This window comes from Canis lupus, chromosome 4 (genome assembly GCF_048164855.1).
Source record: "Canis lupus baileyi chromosome 4, mCanLup2.hap1, whole genome shotgun sequence".
Lineage (NCBI taxonomy): Eukaryota > Metazoa > Chordata > Mammalia > Carnivora > Canidae > Canis > Canis lupus.
The window spans coordinates 80,556,000-80,572,724 of NC_132841.1; the positions used below are offsets into that span (position 1 = coordinate 80,556,000).

Consider the following 16,725-nt stretch of genomic DNA (forward strand, 5'->3'; position numbering starts at 1 on the left):
TTGAAGATGGAAGATAAAGTTGAGGATTGTGAGCATGAACAGGCAAGTAAATAGATTCTTCCCTAGAGCTTCCAGAAGGAGCATAGTCCTGCAAACACCTTGATTTTGCCCCAGTAAAACCCATTTTGGGCTTCTGGCCTCCAGAACTATAAAATATAATATTTACATAACTTGAAATCTCTTTGCTTTTATAATGTGCTACAGAAAAAATAGCTACATAATATCTGGGGATGTATGGTTGTAGCTTTATATACACATACATACTAAATAGTATATAGTACACTTTGATTTGTATTTATACAGTGTTCTTAGAGAATACTTCTCAATATGGAAGATGATAATCTGACTTACTATTCTATGATGGGACTTTCTCAATTGAAGTCCAGGTCGATTAGGGAGCAAAAATCCTAGAAAGCTGGGAGAAGAAACTATACAATATTGTCATATTGTTTATTTTATATTATTATTATTATTATTATTATTATTTAATCAAGCATCTGCCTGTATGCAGGAAAGATTTTTGAGAGAAAGCCATGTTTTCTAAGTTCACACAGTAGAAGGAAACGGACAAGCCAACTACCTATTGGGGTTTACAGGGTGTGTATTAGTGAAATCTTGGACTGACATTTGAGTCCTTTTGAATAAAAAGGAATAGTCATGGATAGATTTCAGAGAGCTTTTAAAAAATAGTGTGCTTGAAAGACTAGATTCTAGCTAATTTCTAGCTGCTTTTTCGAGAATGGTGAATTAGGATGAATGTTTTGCTCTTGAATAATCAGCTTCCACCCTTAATCAGCTTCTGCTTTTCCATCTGTAAAATAAGAATGATAACATCAATGTCAAAGTTAAATGTGAAGATAAAGTGATAATATAAAATAGGGGTGCCTAGTGCTGCAGTCAGTTAAGTATCAGACTCTTGGTTTGGTTTCAGGTCATGACCTCAGGGTCATGAGATCAGGTACCATGTTGGTCTCCATGCTCAGCACAGAGTCTGCTTGAGAATCTCTCACCTTGTCTTTCTCAAATAATTAAATAAATCTTTAAAGAGAGAGAGAGAAAGAGAAAAATATAAAATAAAATGATTAACCTGATACATAACACACACATCAAAATGTTTGATCCATTTACTTCTGTATCCCGACAGTGCCTACTACTATATTGAGAGACACAATAAAAATGATATATATAGTTAAGAAAAATAAGCCTCAGTTGGCTGACTTTTAAGGTGTATAACTGCTTGAGATTTAATAAAATATTCTAAGAAAGTTGAGCATAAATGATGGTAAGAATTTCAAGTTGAATTCCATCTTTCATTTGAGGAGGTAAGCTGTTCATCTTACCTTTGCCTAAATATACATTTTACTCCGGGAGAATATTTTTTTTCCAGAAATGAGGAACATGAAAAATATCAGATCAAGTTGTCAAAGTCTCATTCAGTTTCAAGCTCTATTACACCCCATTTTTCATAATGGGATAAACCCTCAGAACAGATATAACTGGACTAAAGAACACAATTTTGTGCTTCAAATAATATTCGTGAAAAGCAACATTTGAAAACTGCCTGGGACACCCCATTTATTTTCTACTTAATCATATCTCTCTGAATAAATATATTCAAATTTATAAAATTATAAAAATTTATAAAAATATTTACAGACTACTTCTGGAGGGTACTTGTTTCAATATCTTTTATATTCCATCTTTTATTTCATAACAGGAATTTTTTTAAGTAAAAAATTGTAGCTTATTCTAGAAAGCCACACTGAAGGTCATTTATTTGCTAAGTATTATTCTTCTTCTTTTTTGAGGGGGAGCTAATTCTGTGCATAATTTGTTTCTTTATTTACCCATTTATATGTTAAGTTAACCTTTCAGAGTGTCCTGGATACTTTACAAATTGTTATTATGTTTATATGAAAGAGAAAGAACCATTGAGAAAAGAAAATGAAAGAAACGTATTCATAAATAAATATTTATTAAGGGTATACCACTTATTGCATGCTTTCATGTAAGCTCTTGCCAAATATCATTCAACTAAAATAAAAATTTTTGTCCCTAAGTCCTAAAATTTCAGCAGGGGAAATTGACAATAAAGTTAAGTACAATTAATAAATCAACTATGTTATATTTTTAAAAATTGGAATGAAAAAATAAAAAGAGCAGGTGAGGAATATAGGATTTTATTCTTGCAGACTGATACAATAAAAAAATTAAAAGTTGAATGTACTTATCAACTTATCCCCAGAAGCCTTTCACATATATTATCCGTTTCTGATCTCCAAAAACTCCCCAGTAGATATCCTTACCAATAAGGATCTTTGAATTGAAAGTTCAAAAATTGAATTAAAGTAACTTGGCCCAGGACAGTCAGCCTGCCATCAATCAAAGTGTCTTTTTGTTTGGATGAAATGAGGTTTTGTTACACATTTTGTTGTTGATTTATGTTGATTATTGGAAGCTTAATGCAAATGAAGGGATGGAAAATGATGTCTTTTGAATACTCTTTTTCTATATCTTTATGCTATGAATCTCACCATCCTGGCAAAGGGAATCAAGAAAACATTTTCAGTTGCATCTACAGCTAGAACTAAGTCCTCAATCACTCAGATGTGTCCACGTGAGACTTCTCCCCTGAAAGGAACAGCATGAATAAAGAAAGAAACTCAGGACAGGATTTTCTTTCTCTCCTTTTTTTTTTTTTTTTTTTTTTCAGATGTGAGCAATGATGTTAGCTTTTGAGTCTGCTGCAGCACAGGTTCCTAATGGTTACCAAGTTTCAGAATACTATCTGTCTAGTGACGGTAGCTACTGCCTGCCATCTAATGAACACCTGTTTTACGCTCCATAAAAGCAGAGGTAACATTTTATCCCCAGGTGAGTTCTTGCTGAGTGCTTCTGGTGAGGTATCTGGAAGGGAAACAGAATCAGAATTTCTCTGTTCCTCTAAACAAATCTGCAGGTTCCCTACAATCATTAATGACTTCTTTTTCCACTTAAAGTAGATAGAGTGCTTTTGATTATTTAGTAATCAAGAACTGATACAACATATTTAGAGTAAGAAAACTCCTACTCTTTCCCTTGTATGAAAGTGGTCCCCCCCCCCGCCCCCATTGAGATCCCCACTTGAGGGTGTGAGTGAGAGAATCTAAATTTACGGTATTTGATCCCATCTCCAAATGGAAACTGTCCGCTTTGAATCTGCTCCTTCGCATTACACATTATCTCTCTAGGTCACCCTTGTTTCCACCAAGGTACCCACCCAGCTCACATCTCAGTCTTTTCAGTGACCTTTCCCCTGGTCTCCAGGAAAGGAAGAGAAAGTATACATTTTACCACTCAGTATGCTTCTCACTACATTCAAGATTATTAATGGTTTTGTCACAGGGCCACTTCCATATGAGGCACTTTTAGGATCCTTAGTATGATGGTTCCATCTTCTTTCTTTTAATCTCCAGTCTCTGAATTATATTACATAGAAATGAGCATCATTTCTTCTGTAGTTATTCATGGTGAACTTATTTTGTGATTTTTTTAAAAGATTTTATGTTATTTAACATTTTAACAATGTTTAACAATTTTAACAATGTTTACTATATGCCAGAGCTGTGTTTTTTCTAAGGACCTTATTAATATCAACTTATTTAAAATTTATACAACTATAATGAGTTAGGTAATATTTTATCCCATTTTCCAAATATCTACATTGAGATGAAAGAAAGGTAACTTACCCAAATCCCACAGACAGTACATGGAGAAGCCATGATCAGAACCAGAGTATGGCCTGGAGTCTATATTTCTCTTAACTATATCACCATTTCCCTCCTTCATCTCATTAATAGTCTCTAAAAAATGAAATAATTTAGCCTCATTCTGGTTTTACTGCAAAAATTATTTCTATTGCATTTTCCCACATTTATCTTTATTACTTAGGAAATGTAAAGACCAAACTCTTTCTGTGATTCTCAATTTTATTCTCTTCTCCATCCCAAAAGTAACATTTCCCCAAATACGGTAATTATTCTCAAAAGTCATCTGAAATCCTCGAGAGTTATAAGATTCTCAAGATTCTCACTTGTTCTGAGTTCATGTCTTGTAACGGAGGCTTATCCCACACTCTAATAAGAAAGTACAGGACCTGAGAGAAATAAGCACCTTATTTTTTAATCTCTTAAGGCAGATACTCGTTTATTGGGGAAACAGTGCATTAATTCATAAATAGTGCCACTCATCCACTCATATAATGGATTTTTTAGTTTGGCCATTTACTTTAACTCTGATTAATCTAGCTCAAACTCCACTTTGGTCATTTATGTTGGGGAGTTAGGATGCTGCAGAGAATTCAGAGCGACGATATGTTTTTTTGTTGTTGTTTTGAGCCCAGGTATGTTTTAGTGTCTTCTAAGATTAATTTTTTTAATTTTTATTTATTTATGATAGTCACAGAGAGAGAGAGAGAGAGAGGCAGAGACACAGGCAGAGACAGAAGCAGGCTCCATGCACCGGGAGCCCGACATGGGATTCGATCCCAGGTCTCCAGGATCGCGCCCTGGGCCAAAGGCAGGCGCTAAACCGCTGTGCCACCCAGGGATCCCCTAGTGTCTTCTAAATAAGGAAGATATCACTCGAAGCAGCTCAGGTCTGTACATAGGATTTAATCTTCTTATACAAAATTCTCACTGCCCATATTAGTAGGTTCTTTTCTCAGCCCAACTTCCAAATGTATTATTTCAGTGCTGGAGATTGATTCCCTATCAGCTCATGCTATCTCGGTTTGCCACATTAAAAGAACACCACACTCAATTTTGAGTATAAAACTATAATATATATCTAGTAGAGTATATACTATATTTATATAATTCTAATATGCTACTAATAATTATATACTAATATAACAGTACATTATCAATTATTAGAATATATAATTATGTATATCCTTATAATTAATATAATTTTGATTTCTAGTACAAAACAGAATAGGAATCCTCCCTGAAAGAAATTAGTCAGCAGTTATTGAATCTTACAGTTTACTTTGTGTTTTGTTAATTGATGCTGATCAAAGTGAGGGTCCTGCCTTGTGACAGAGACTTAGAGGAGGTAAGGCCCCTAACTTGATGATTAGGCTTCACAGAGACAGTGCCTATGTCCTTAAAAAACCAAAAACAAAAAAACCCTCAGTTGTAAAACTGCCAAAAGGCTGGGAGAAGATTTACATTTCAAAGGGGCAGAGGAAAAGATTGCAATTGAGAGTTTTTGGGTTTTTTTGTTTGTTTGTTTTTAAAGTAAGTGCTCTAAGACAAGGGAGGTCAGGGGCCTGTAACCGGAAGGAAATCTGTCTAAAATTCAGTCAAGCTGAGGGGACTGTTAAGGCCATTTTATTCAATATAATGTGGAAAGCCAGCAAGTCACTTATATCTCTTCACACAGAAAACCTAGGAACCTCAAAGTGAGGAATTAATGTCTTAGGAAGAGAGAACAGAGGCACTTGAGCTTCGTGTCAAACTGGCTGGCTTTTAGGACGCCATGGCTAATTGCTGAGGCAATCCTCTCTCTTGGCTTCTCTTTTGCTCCCTACCTCCTGAGTCCTGTGAGGAAGCCTGAGAAATCTCTAACAAGAAATAAATAAATAGATCATTAAAATAACTGTGAGATAATGAGCGCTTAGAGCAATTTCCAAATTGTTGTCACTGTAACAGAGTGAAATAAAAGCCAGGAAGAAAAGGGTTTGCTCTAGTTCAGTGAAGTGACTGTAGGAACAGAATGAGGATGTTAGAGGAGCAGAGTGCTGGGCAATGAGAAGGATGGAGGACACAGTGGACTCGGAAGCCACAATACCACTGACAATGATCTGAGCAGCAAGGCAAGTAGATGCTCTCAGGAGCAGAGAGAAGAAGAAGAAGAAGAAGAAGAAGAAGAAGAAGAAGAAGAAGAAGAAGAAAACAAACAAACAAAAAAAGCTAATATAGAATTTGCTGGCATGTCAGTGGATTGAATCCACAAGTGATCTCAGAAGTTGAAGAGGCCATTTATGTTATTAAGGACCTGGTCTCCAGGAAAGGAAGAGAACCTTTAATGGTGGTCCTTAAAAACTTAGACAGCATTTGAATCACCCTATGATCCTTACTACAGCCAAACCAGTTCATTTCAGAGAAATCTCTCAAATATATGACCTATTCATCATAAATCAGAGATGTTGAGAATTGATCATCTTTTTACTGTTTTAATGCATTTCACAAAGAATCACAATTATATATATATATATATATATATATATACATAATAACTTTAAATAGTCAAATAAGCTACTCTGATTATTACATAGTCTTTGAATGTCTTAGGAACAGAAACATTAAATTGCATGTATTTTAAGCCACAATGAAAAGAAAAGGATATGCGTAATGCTAAACTGCATGATATTCCCAATAAATCTTGGCTTTTAGGAGAAGTAATTACTAATGCTCTTCTGAACTTTTGGTACTTGCTATTAACCCAGTAGGAAATTTTAAATTGTAACTTACCCTGAAGTCAACCACTCATAGAAATGAATGGAGTCCTCCTTCTAATAGGAATAATCACATTGTTCTATTCCTTCTTTTGAGCTAAAGGGGCTGAACATCTTATATAAATAGCATGTGTATTGTTTTCATTTAAGTATCCTTTTTTTTTTGCTATATTATTTCATTTAAACCAGTGTAAAGTAAAAGAAAAAGTAGTGGGCATGCTGTTTTCATTTTAATTGTTATTTTGTACTCATTCTACAGGTAGACTAAGTATAATATGGATCAACAAGATAGGTATTTGTAATCTTTTTATTCACAACATTCATAAAAAATATAAAAGTTCATATCTTTTAAAATAATACCCACTGGCTAGTCATTGCATCTTCTCACTAAGATCATTTTATAGAGTTTAACAATTGAATACTTTAGAGAAGGACAACTATACCAGTCCACTTTTGGAGGGGAGACATTTTCAAGAATACATTTATATCACTTTCTGAATGGATACTAGGAAGAAAACAAAAAAACCTATAATTTGGGGAAAACTGTATTTAGGATTTCAGAAAATAGCCAATGATTTCTGATTTAAGAAAAAAATGCTTGTAAAATCTCACTGAGATTTGCGTGCATATGTTAGCACACATCTGAATGATTGCACTTCTGGTTCCCAAACCAGCATGTGATCTTCCAAAAAACATTGTTATATGTCTCATTACATTAATTTATTTTTTAAAAGATTTTATTTATTCATTCATGAGAAATACACACACACAGAGAGGGGCAGAGACACAGGCAGAGGGAGAAGCAGGCTCCACGCAGGGAGCCCGATATGGGACTCAATTCGGGTCTCCAGAATCACGTCGTGGGCTGAAGGCAGCACTAAACCGCTGCGCCACCCGGGCTGCCCTAATTACATTAATTTATAAAGTAACTAAGGTTGAAGATATTCTCTGGCGCAGTCTAAAATTAAGTTTTGGTGTGGGCATGTGATTGACGGATGTGGAATCAACTGTTGTTACAGGAAAGAAGCACAGGATCAAGGCTCAGGGGAGTTGCCAGTTCATAATTTGAAAATTATAATGTAGAATTTAGCATTGGAAAGGATCTTGCACGTCAGCAACTTATTTGAAATAAATAGGCCCAAGGGAGTTTTTATTTATCTCCATATCTCATTTTCCACCCCTTTGTTCATAGGGATACACACAGGGACAGCAAAAATCTTTCTCAAAGAGTTTTGTATTTAAAGTTCATGTCAATTTCTGATGTATGTATGATAATACAATACAATTTGTCTTTTATACTCAAATGGGAGACATTTCTCTGAAAGCATATACTATGCCATAAAAAGAAAAAAGCTTACATGGAAATGCCAATTTCTTCCCTTTTCTTTCATCCTTATTTAATCAATACTGTGAAATATGTTTTACAGCAACTCTGGGAAAACATCCCCATGTTTCATAGGTACTTGTAAGGAAGTAATAAATTTGCTTAGTGCAATAGAAGACATCCTGTGAGAGCTCAATAAATACTTGTTGACTTGCTGACTAAAATGAAATACACCCTTTCTCATGAGAATGCAATTGCTAAACAGATATTGAAAACATTCTAATTGAAATAATTCTAAAAATCTTTTGAATTGGTCAAATTCCACTTTATAGGCAGGAACCTTCATCAAAGACTTATAGCAGTCAAATTAAATAACCTGTAAAATATATCAAAAAGACTACACTACAGGGTGGAAATAGAATAGAGTGGGCTTTATTCCAACTATTGCATTATTAAATAAAATACTAGTTTTCAAATTTATCTTTTTTTAAGGATTTTATTTATTTATTCATGAGAGACACAGAGAGAGAGAGAGGCAGAGACACAGGCAAAGGGAGACACAGGCACCACGCAGGGAGCCCGAGGTGGGACTCGATCCTGTGTCTCCAGGGTCACGCCCTGGGCTGAAGGTGGCACTAAATCGCTGAGCCACCCGGGCTACCCTAGTTTTCAAATTTATACTCTATAATATAAAGTGGGAATACAGGATTGACCGGAACATTTTTACTCCTACTTACGTGATTTTCTTCATCCATTTTATAACAATTAAAACTCGTGTTGAAAATAAGATGCCAGAGGTGCCAGCATCTGCCTTTGACTCAGGTCATGATGCTGGAGTTCTGGAATCAAGCCCCACATAGAGATGCCTGCTCAGAGGGAGCCTGCTTCTTCCTCTGCCCCTTAGCCCTGCTCATTCTCTCTGTCTCTCTTTGTCTCAAATAAATAAATCCTTAAAAAAACATTATACCAAAATTTGCAACATTAAAATAACTTTTAATACCATTCTGAATCACCAAATGAAAGTAAAAGAATATGCATTCTTTTGCAAAGCTATGAAATAGTGAAGCATATGCAATGAACACTAGTACTTTTGAAATTTTAAGTCTGCTTTATTGAGGTATAATTTACATGTAAACCACATCCATTTTAAGTGTATCCTTTTAAAGAATTTGATAAATGCACATACCATGGTTTTCACCACCCTAATTAAAATAGAAAGCATTTTTTTAACTTCTAAAAGTGTCCTTATGCTCTTTTTCCCTAGTCCCAGGTAATAACTGATAGGCTTTCTGACACTGTAGATTAATTTCTTCTTCAACAGTATCACATAAATGTCATTGAACATTACATGCTTTTGTCCCTGGCTTGTTTTGCCCCACATACTATATAGTCTTAAATGTTTTTCAATTTATCAGCAGTTCACTATTTTCTATTGCTGATTAGTATTCCAATGTATTGGATTTATTACAATGTGTCTGTCCATTATTAACCTATTGATTAGCATTTGGGTTATTACCAAGTTTTAGCTAACATGAAGAATGCTACTATGAACTTTGATGTGAGTATTTGTGTGCATATGTGTTTCCATTTAGTTAGGACATATATGTGAGAGTTAAATTGCTAAATCGTGTAGTAAGCATATGTTTAATTTTATGCTTTTTTTTTTTCATTTTTAAATTCTTAGGTGACCTGAATTTTATTACAGTCTTTGCTATAGCTGTTACTAACTATATTTTGGCATCAATAGCTAAGACTTAAACTGTGTTTAAGTAGCAAATAGATTCATCCACTTAATATTTTGTGTCTCTGGGATATTGGAAATAATAATAAAGTGTGGGGCCCTTAAATATTGCTGGCAGTGGACTAAGGACTGTCTTCCTTGTAATGTGGAATGACAAAAATTATTCCTATATATCCTATCATTCAGAGGACTTTCAAAGTCTCAGGATACTGGGAACCTGAAAAGTCTCAGGATGCTGGGATCCTTCACACTAGAATAATTTGGGGGCAGAGATATATGTTTACTTAATTTTAAGGGTTTATGAGTAGCTTAGAAGTATATGACATTTAATGCAGTTGAGGAAATTTCCTACTCTGGAGACTCAAATTTGCCATTGAGAGCTCTAACATTGTGTTATCAGTGCACCTGCTGTGAAACCAAGAGGTTATCAACAGAACACTAAAGCTGATCAACACACCACACTGAAATGAAAACAGGAGATGAGCTAAGAACATCAAAGACCTATTTTTCTTCACCACAATGGGCTTTTCAGCAAGCATGCATGATGGAATAAATGGGTAATATGTGAATACACACACCACCACATATATAACACACACTGGGCCACACACTTATTGTAACAGTGGTATGGAATTCTAGGCAAAGAATTCTTAGAAATTGTTTACAGCATCTTAACTTTAAAAGCTAATGCCTTTAATTTTAAAAGGAAAAATACGTCAACTATTATGGGTAGGTAGGTGAACTTAAACACTGTATTTATTATGTTGGTGCCAATTCTGGGTATATAAATGAAGCATTTTTATATTTTTATTTTTTTACTGAAAGAAATAATGTCCCCAAGAAGGGGTCAATTCTAATTTGAATATCTTGCTCTCTATAAAAATATACAGTTTATTTTAAATAATAGTGATTAATCTGAATATTTCATATATGTTTAGATTGATATTACATTGTACTTAAATACATTTGAATTGAAAGATGCTAAAGGCTCATGGTTGTTTATCTAGTACCAATAATAAGCAAAAATGATGGATTAATTGCAACTATATGAAACATACCCTGTAAAATATAATTCAGAATATTCAAGCATGACATGATAATATTAACAGGAAGACTTCCAGCAGAAACAGTTAATTAGCACTGAATCATGATGTTACTATCTTTGCGCATGATTCTTTAGTTGTGAACTGTCAATAGTCTCTATGTAAATGATGAATAAAGTGTGATATCTTGACACATTTTTAGCTTAATCAAGAATGCAACTGTTCTTATCTTTACCATTAGTGAAGCAGCGGAAAAATGTTTTCAGCTATATTGTAAAATATACCTGTTAGTTCATTATTGATTAAGGTTAGATTTATGTGTCATTTAAAGTCTAGGTTATACCATCCAAGAGGGAATTCTGAGACATTAGCAAGAACTATTTTTATTTAATTTTAAAGAATACCCATATGTTAATTTAAATGAATGAGAATGGCCAAGTGTGAAAATGTTGAGTGAAACACATTTTTAAATTTTATCTACTGTTTTATTTCTGGTAGAAACCAATATTAATATTGTCAATTTCATGTGAAATTATTTAACAGTTCAATATTAAGAACCACAAGCAAAATATATAAATATATTAATGACTTTTCCTATTTGTCTTTTATTTTTTTCTATACCTGGTAATTAGCCTAAGTTTAGTTCTTTTTTTTTTGTTTTTGTTTTTAATTTAGTTCTAAAATATATAAAACAGTCTTGGGCATTTTGCAATATCTCAATTAGCTAGTTCACTCTATCTTCCTAAAAGCAGAGCCAATGTTTTCTTTTTTGTAGGAGTAGTTTACATGCATACTCACTTGGATATCATAAAATGTATAAACAAAGAGGTTAAAATGTAATTGATTATAATAGGAATATATGCAATTTTGTTTTTTCAAATATATTTATGTGGATAACATAAAACACAGATTGATCTAATTAATCTCAAAGTTTCATACAATCCAAATATTTACTTTAGTTAGCAAAAACTAGCCAAATTAGTAATACCCTTATTTTCCTTCAAATATTTTTATCTATTTTCTATACCAATAACAAATTCAGACATACATAAACACAGTTTCGCACACATAATATATATTATTTCCCACGGGACATGATATGGGGCATCAACTGATCAACTCTAATACCCATCAAATAATTTTCTGAAATTATGTTTGCATATGCACATGTATGTTTATGTGTATGTGTAGGAGTGTGAGAAGTTGAAATGGGATAATTAACTTGATAGAGCAAACTAAATTTAATCAAAATTTAGCCTCAAAATGTGTTTAAAAATATATCCTATATAAATATTATTAAAGAATTTATATATTGGTTCAGACAGAACAATTAAAATCATTCTGTATAACTGATTTTGCATGTTTATATAATGAGCTATTTGAGGCAAATTATAAAACTGTGCACAGTTTTATAATTTGCCTCAAATAGCTCATTATATGCTCTTTTTTAAAAGATAAGAAATACAGAATAAAGGATATAATCCATTCAACCAAAATTTCCTGAGATATCCTAAAAATAAATATTATACAGTATGATTCTCAAAGATCTAACAGATATTTGAAGAGACAGATATTAAAGAATGTATTGAATAAGAATACGTGTATTAGGAAACATTCTAGATTATCAATTCTCATTTTCTTGGTAATTACTAACCCATCCATCAGAGGCTCCAAATCCTCTGTGGGAGGGATGGTTCACAGAAAAAACTGGTTTAATGTTTTTCCTGCCATTCCATCAGAATGGTGATGCAGTAAGAAATCCAATTGTTATATATATGTATATGTGTGTGTGCGCGCACGTCTGCACACACATGTTATATAAGCTTACTTCTTGCGATTCTAAATTTGAAATCAGGGTTCCACTCCCAATTCATGTGGAGACTTGGCACATCACAGACAAAAATTTCTAGGATCACATATATACACAAAGAGCATATTAACATCTAGAATTACAACTAATAACTTTTGATGTAACAGTCAAGGGCCTTTTTGATAGCAGATGTATTGTAATAAGGTCATTATAAGTTATAGCCATTGTGGAGAGACCAGTGAACCACTTTGGGACTGAGTTTACAATGTTGTGAGCTAATGAATCATGTTTTAAAAATCCCTGAATAAGTACAGTGTGACTTGAAAAGAAAAAGAGAAAGGAAAGGAAAGAAAAAAAGAAAGAAAAAAAGAAAGGAAAGAAAGAAAGAAAGAAAGAAAAAGAAAGAAAGAAGAAAGAAAGAAAGAAAGAAAGAAAGAAAGAAAGAAAGAAAGAAAGAAAAAGAAAGAAAGAAGGAAAAAGAAAGAAAGAAGAAAGAAGAAAGAAAGAGAGAAAGAAAGAAAGAAAGAAAGAAAGAAAGAAAGAAAGAAAGAAAAGAAAGAAAGAAAGAAAGAAAGAAGAAAGAAAGAAAGAAAGAAAGAAAGAAGAAAAAAAGAAAGAAAGAAGAAAGAAGAAGAAAGAAAGAGAGAAAGAAAGAGAGAAAGAAAGAAAGAGAAAGAAAGAAAGAGAGAGAAAGAAAGAAAGAAAGAAAGAAAAAAGAAAAAAGAAAGAAAGAAGAAAGAAGAAGAAAGAAAGAGAAAGAAAGAGAGAAAGAAAGAGAAAGAAAGAAAGAAAGGAAAGAAAGAAAGAAAGAAAGAAAAAGAAAGAAAGAAAGAAAGAAAAAAGAAAGAAAGAAAAAAGAAAAAGAAGAAAGAAGAAGAAAGAAAGAGAGAAAGAAAGAGAGAAAGAAAGAAAGAGAGAAAGAAAGAAAGAAAAAAGAAAGAAAGAGACAAGGAAAGAAAGGAGAGAGAGAAGGAAGGAAAGAAGGGAGGGAGGGAGAGAAAGTGAAGGCAAGAAAAAGCAAATTGTTTAGATTTGTTAGTACGAACACATTTTCTGGTTATCTTGGAAAATTATCTGAAGGCCCAGAATTAGTTTTCTAAGACCCCAACTTTGGAGTCCGAATTTTACAGTTGAGTAAAAATCTCCCTAGAAGTATAGGGCACAGCTCAAGCTCAAGCATGACAAGTGCACATGCAATTTATAAATCTAGACTGGTTCTTTTGTGTATTCAAGCTAACGATCTATGTGATGTAATAATGCTGGCATCCTTTCTCCAGCTATGTCACAACACAATATTTCAAGAGCAATATTACAACACGAATGGGCCATGGCATTTCACCAGGAACATATGTCTATTAATCATCTGTAGCATAGACAACTGTGAAAGTAGACTATGCTTTAGAGAAGAAGACTAAACTCTGTAGAAGAGTAAACAGTTCAAAGAGATGCGTGTCCAGCCTTTGGTTAGTCGGGAAAATGATGGGTTTGAATTCTAAGTTATCTGTTGTATGTCAAGGAAAGAACATTTCCCTCTTTTTTTTTTAGAGTTCATGGTAAGTGAGGCCCATTAAGGAGCCCCTAGTTCTGCGGAGATCGGAGATAAGGAAAACTGCACTGAGTAGGGACAAGGCTTAGGAGCCCTGGAAATCAGACAAGTAGAATTGTTTGGTGCCATTCCGGCCAGGCAAACACGTGTAATCAATCAGCACCCATCTCCATTCCCCAGCCAGGTATGCACAGTCTAGAAGAGAAGAGAGAGGAACAAGAAATTTCATCTTGTGACTACACTAGATAGGTACTGCTCACATAGTAGCTTTCTACATGGTCTAATCAACCACTGTGGAAATACATCAGCGGGGAACATCTTGTTTGTTAAGTCCAGAGACTAGATGGAGAATAATGTCTCAGAAGAGAAATTGTGTATGGCTAGAATAACGGTTGGAGAACCAGATGACTATATGCAATATCTAAAAACCAAACTAGTCAGCTTTTCAAGCATTTTCCTGTTGTTCACCTACTAGTACTTGCTATGGAGCTCATATGTTTTGGGGAGTGGTTACACCTGTGCTAAGGGAAATCTCAGTGAGAAAGAAAATAACATAAATATAGAAAATTGTAGATATTTAGCCAATATCTAAATCCATTCTTCAAACACTTGGGGACCAGAAGGAGAATAATACCTTCCTACCATGCTGGTGCTTTGCAGATAAGCACTACTGTTTGGAAAGATACATTAAGATTCTCTACAGAAGGAAGACACAATAAAAAGTAATTAAACTTTATTTATTAGATAGGGTTGTTTTGAGGGACTGTGTCTAGCATAAGACATTGTTATTTTAATACTTTCCCATTGGCTCCTTCTTCTCCCTCTTCCATGGAGACATTTAGTTTCCTGTGTGCACAGTTCACAAAGTAAATGGGCAGAAGGCAAATACAACTTTGATGCCAAACACAGCCTTATGTAACATTTTCACATGGCAGGAGAAAATTCACGGAAAACATACTGCTCAAACACTAGACAGGAGAAACATATTCCCAGACAGAAAATAGATGTCTGCCTGGGCAGGATAGGAGAGAGGGGAGAGAAAAGGCTATGAAATTTGAAAGTAGAGAAAACCTTTCCTTTCTCAAGCAGTGGAAAAGAAAATAGAAGGCAATGAGATAAATCTAGACACAAAGAGCCATTTTAAAATATTTTCCGTATACAAAGTACAGACTTGATGAAACAGGAAATCTTCTGAACCTGAATTATGTGAGCATAAGAAATTCTTAGGTGTTAAGAAGAAAGAAAGCAACCTTTTGGCTAGTGAATTGCAAGAAAGGTTTTAGAAAGTAATAGAACCTGAAATGGGTGGGTAACCAACATTTTGGATTGGTAGAAAAAAGGTCACAGCCGTCTCTACAGGAATGAATTTATGATTTTATATTTTTTAAGGAGAATAGGCATAAAATGTAAAAGATAAATAAATACTCTTGGATGCTTTGGGAAGAACATTTACCTTGAATATAGCAGTCCTGAAAATGGACAACCTGGACTCTGGATTTGGTAAGCATGGGTGAATTTCTGGATACAGCTATGTCTTTGGGAAAGTCATTAAACATTTTAAATCTTCTCCTTTCTCATTTATATAATGGAAGTAATAATCATAGCTACTAACTAAAGTGTAGAATAACACTAGGAATAGCTTTCAAATTTCTAATAGATAATAAGCAACCAACACACTATAATTTATTTTTAATTTTTTATTACAAAAATTCCTGGATTTTTAGTTTAACATTAATCTATTGGCAATAAGGAATAATAAAAAGGTTTTCAATCAAGCAAATAAAATTACCAACTTTCTCTCAGGTAAAATAATTTCTTAGCTCTAATAAGCAATGGAAATTTAGTATAGAATGGATGATATATAGTGAGAAATATCACTTTCTGGCTTTATTGTTTATATTACCAAATTATCAGATTAATACCCTGATTATGAATGTAGAAAAAACTATGGAAATATTGATGAAAGATACTTGCTATCTCATAATGGGGAAATTGCCATTTGTTTTTAAAATGTATTTTCTAGGGGCACCTGGGTGGCACAGTCGATTATGCATCTGATTCTTGGTTTTGGCTCAGGTCATGATCTCAAGGTTATATTTTAGGGTTGTGAGATCGAGCCCCAAGCAATGTTCACGCTCCATATGGAGTCTGCTTAGGACACTCCTTCCCACTCCCTCTCCCTCTTCCCACCCCCATGTGTACTCCCTCTATCTCTAAAATAATTAAGTAAATATTTAAAATGTATTTTCTAAATAAAGCTTCTGAATAGCTTAAAGTTTTGATGAATATATTATATATAAATTTTGTCATTTTATTTTATAATTATACAAAATTAGGTAACCTGTGTTTAAGATATTAAATTAATATTACTTAGTTCTGAAAATTAAAATACCTTTACTTTGTACCAGAAACATGTTGAATGACCATATAATGAATATCAGATATGCAAATTTACCTTGAAATTGTGAAATTTACTTTTTAATGATTCATTCTTTAGGGTGACAGTGTAGGGGTGCCTGGCTGGCTCAATTGGAAGAGCATGTGACTCTTGATCTTGGGTGTAGCCCCATGTTAAGTGTAGAGATTACTAAAAAAAATAAATAAACTTAATAAGTACATAAAATTAGAAATTCATCTTATCTTTCTGTATATAATTATATATAAAGCAATCATGGATAATAAAACATCTTAAGCAGTTAATCTAGAATGAATTTCACTATCTTTTGTGAATGACATACAATTGTTTATATGTTTTTTGATAC

The 16,725-nt window shown here is 33.5% G+C and overlaps 2 long non-coding RNA genes across 4 annotated transcripts in view; one reads left to right on the forward strand and one right to left on the reverse strand.

Moving 5' to 3' along the window:
- LOC140632718 (uncharacterized) overlaps positions 1-16,725 on the reverse strand; it is an 18,984-nt gene continuing 2,259 nt past the window's right edge. Inside the window, exons 2-6 of one of the 3 annotated variants that reach the window (XR_012030399.1) lie at positions 16,419-16,550; positions 3,729-3,842; positions 3,334-3,458; positions 2,831-2,907; positions 1-811 (exon numbers count right to left, since the gene is read on the reverse strand). This is a non-coding gene — a long non-coding RNA (uncharacterized lncRNA). Of the gene's footprint in view, positions 812-2,830; positions 2,908-3,333; positions 3,459-3,728; positions 3,843-13,371; positions 14,159-16,418; positions 16,551-16,725 lie in introns of those variants that run through there. The other 2 variants (XR_012030398.1, XR_012030400.1) reach the window with 2 other exon arrangements.
- LOC140632721 (uncharacterized) overlaps positions 3,090-16,725 on the forward strand; it is a 24,945-nt gene continuing 11,309 nt past the window's right edge. The window contains exon 1 of the long non-coding RNA XR_012030404.1: positions 3,090-4,636. This is a non-coding gene — a long non-coding RNA (uncharacterized lncRNA). The remainder of the gene's footprint in view (positions 4,637-16,725) is intronic.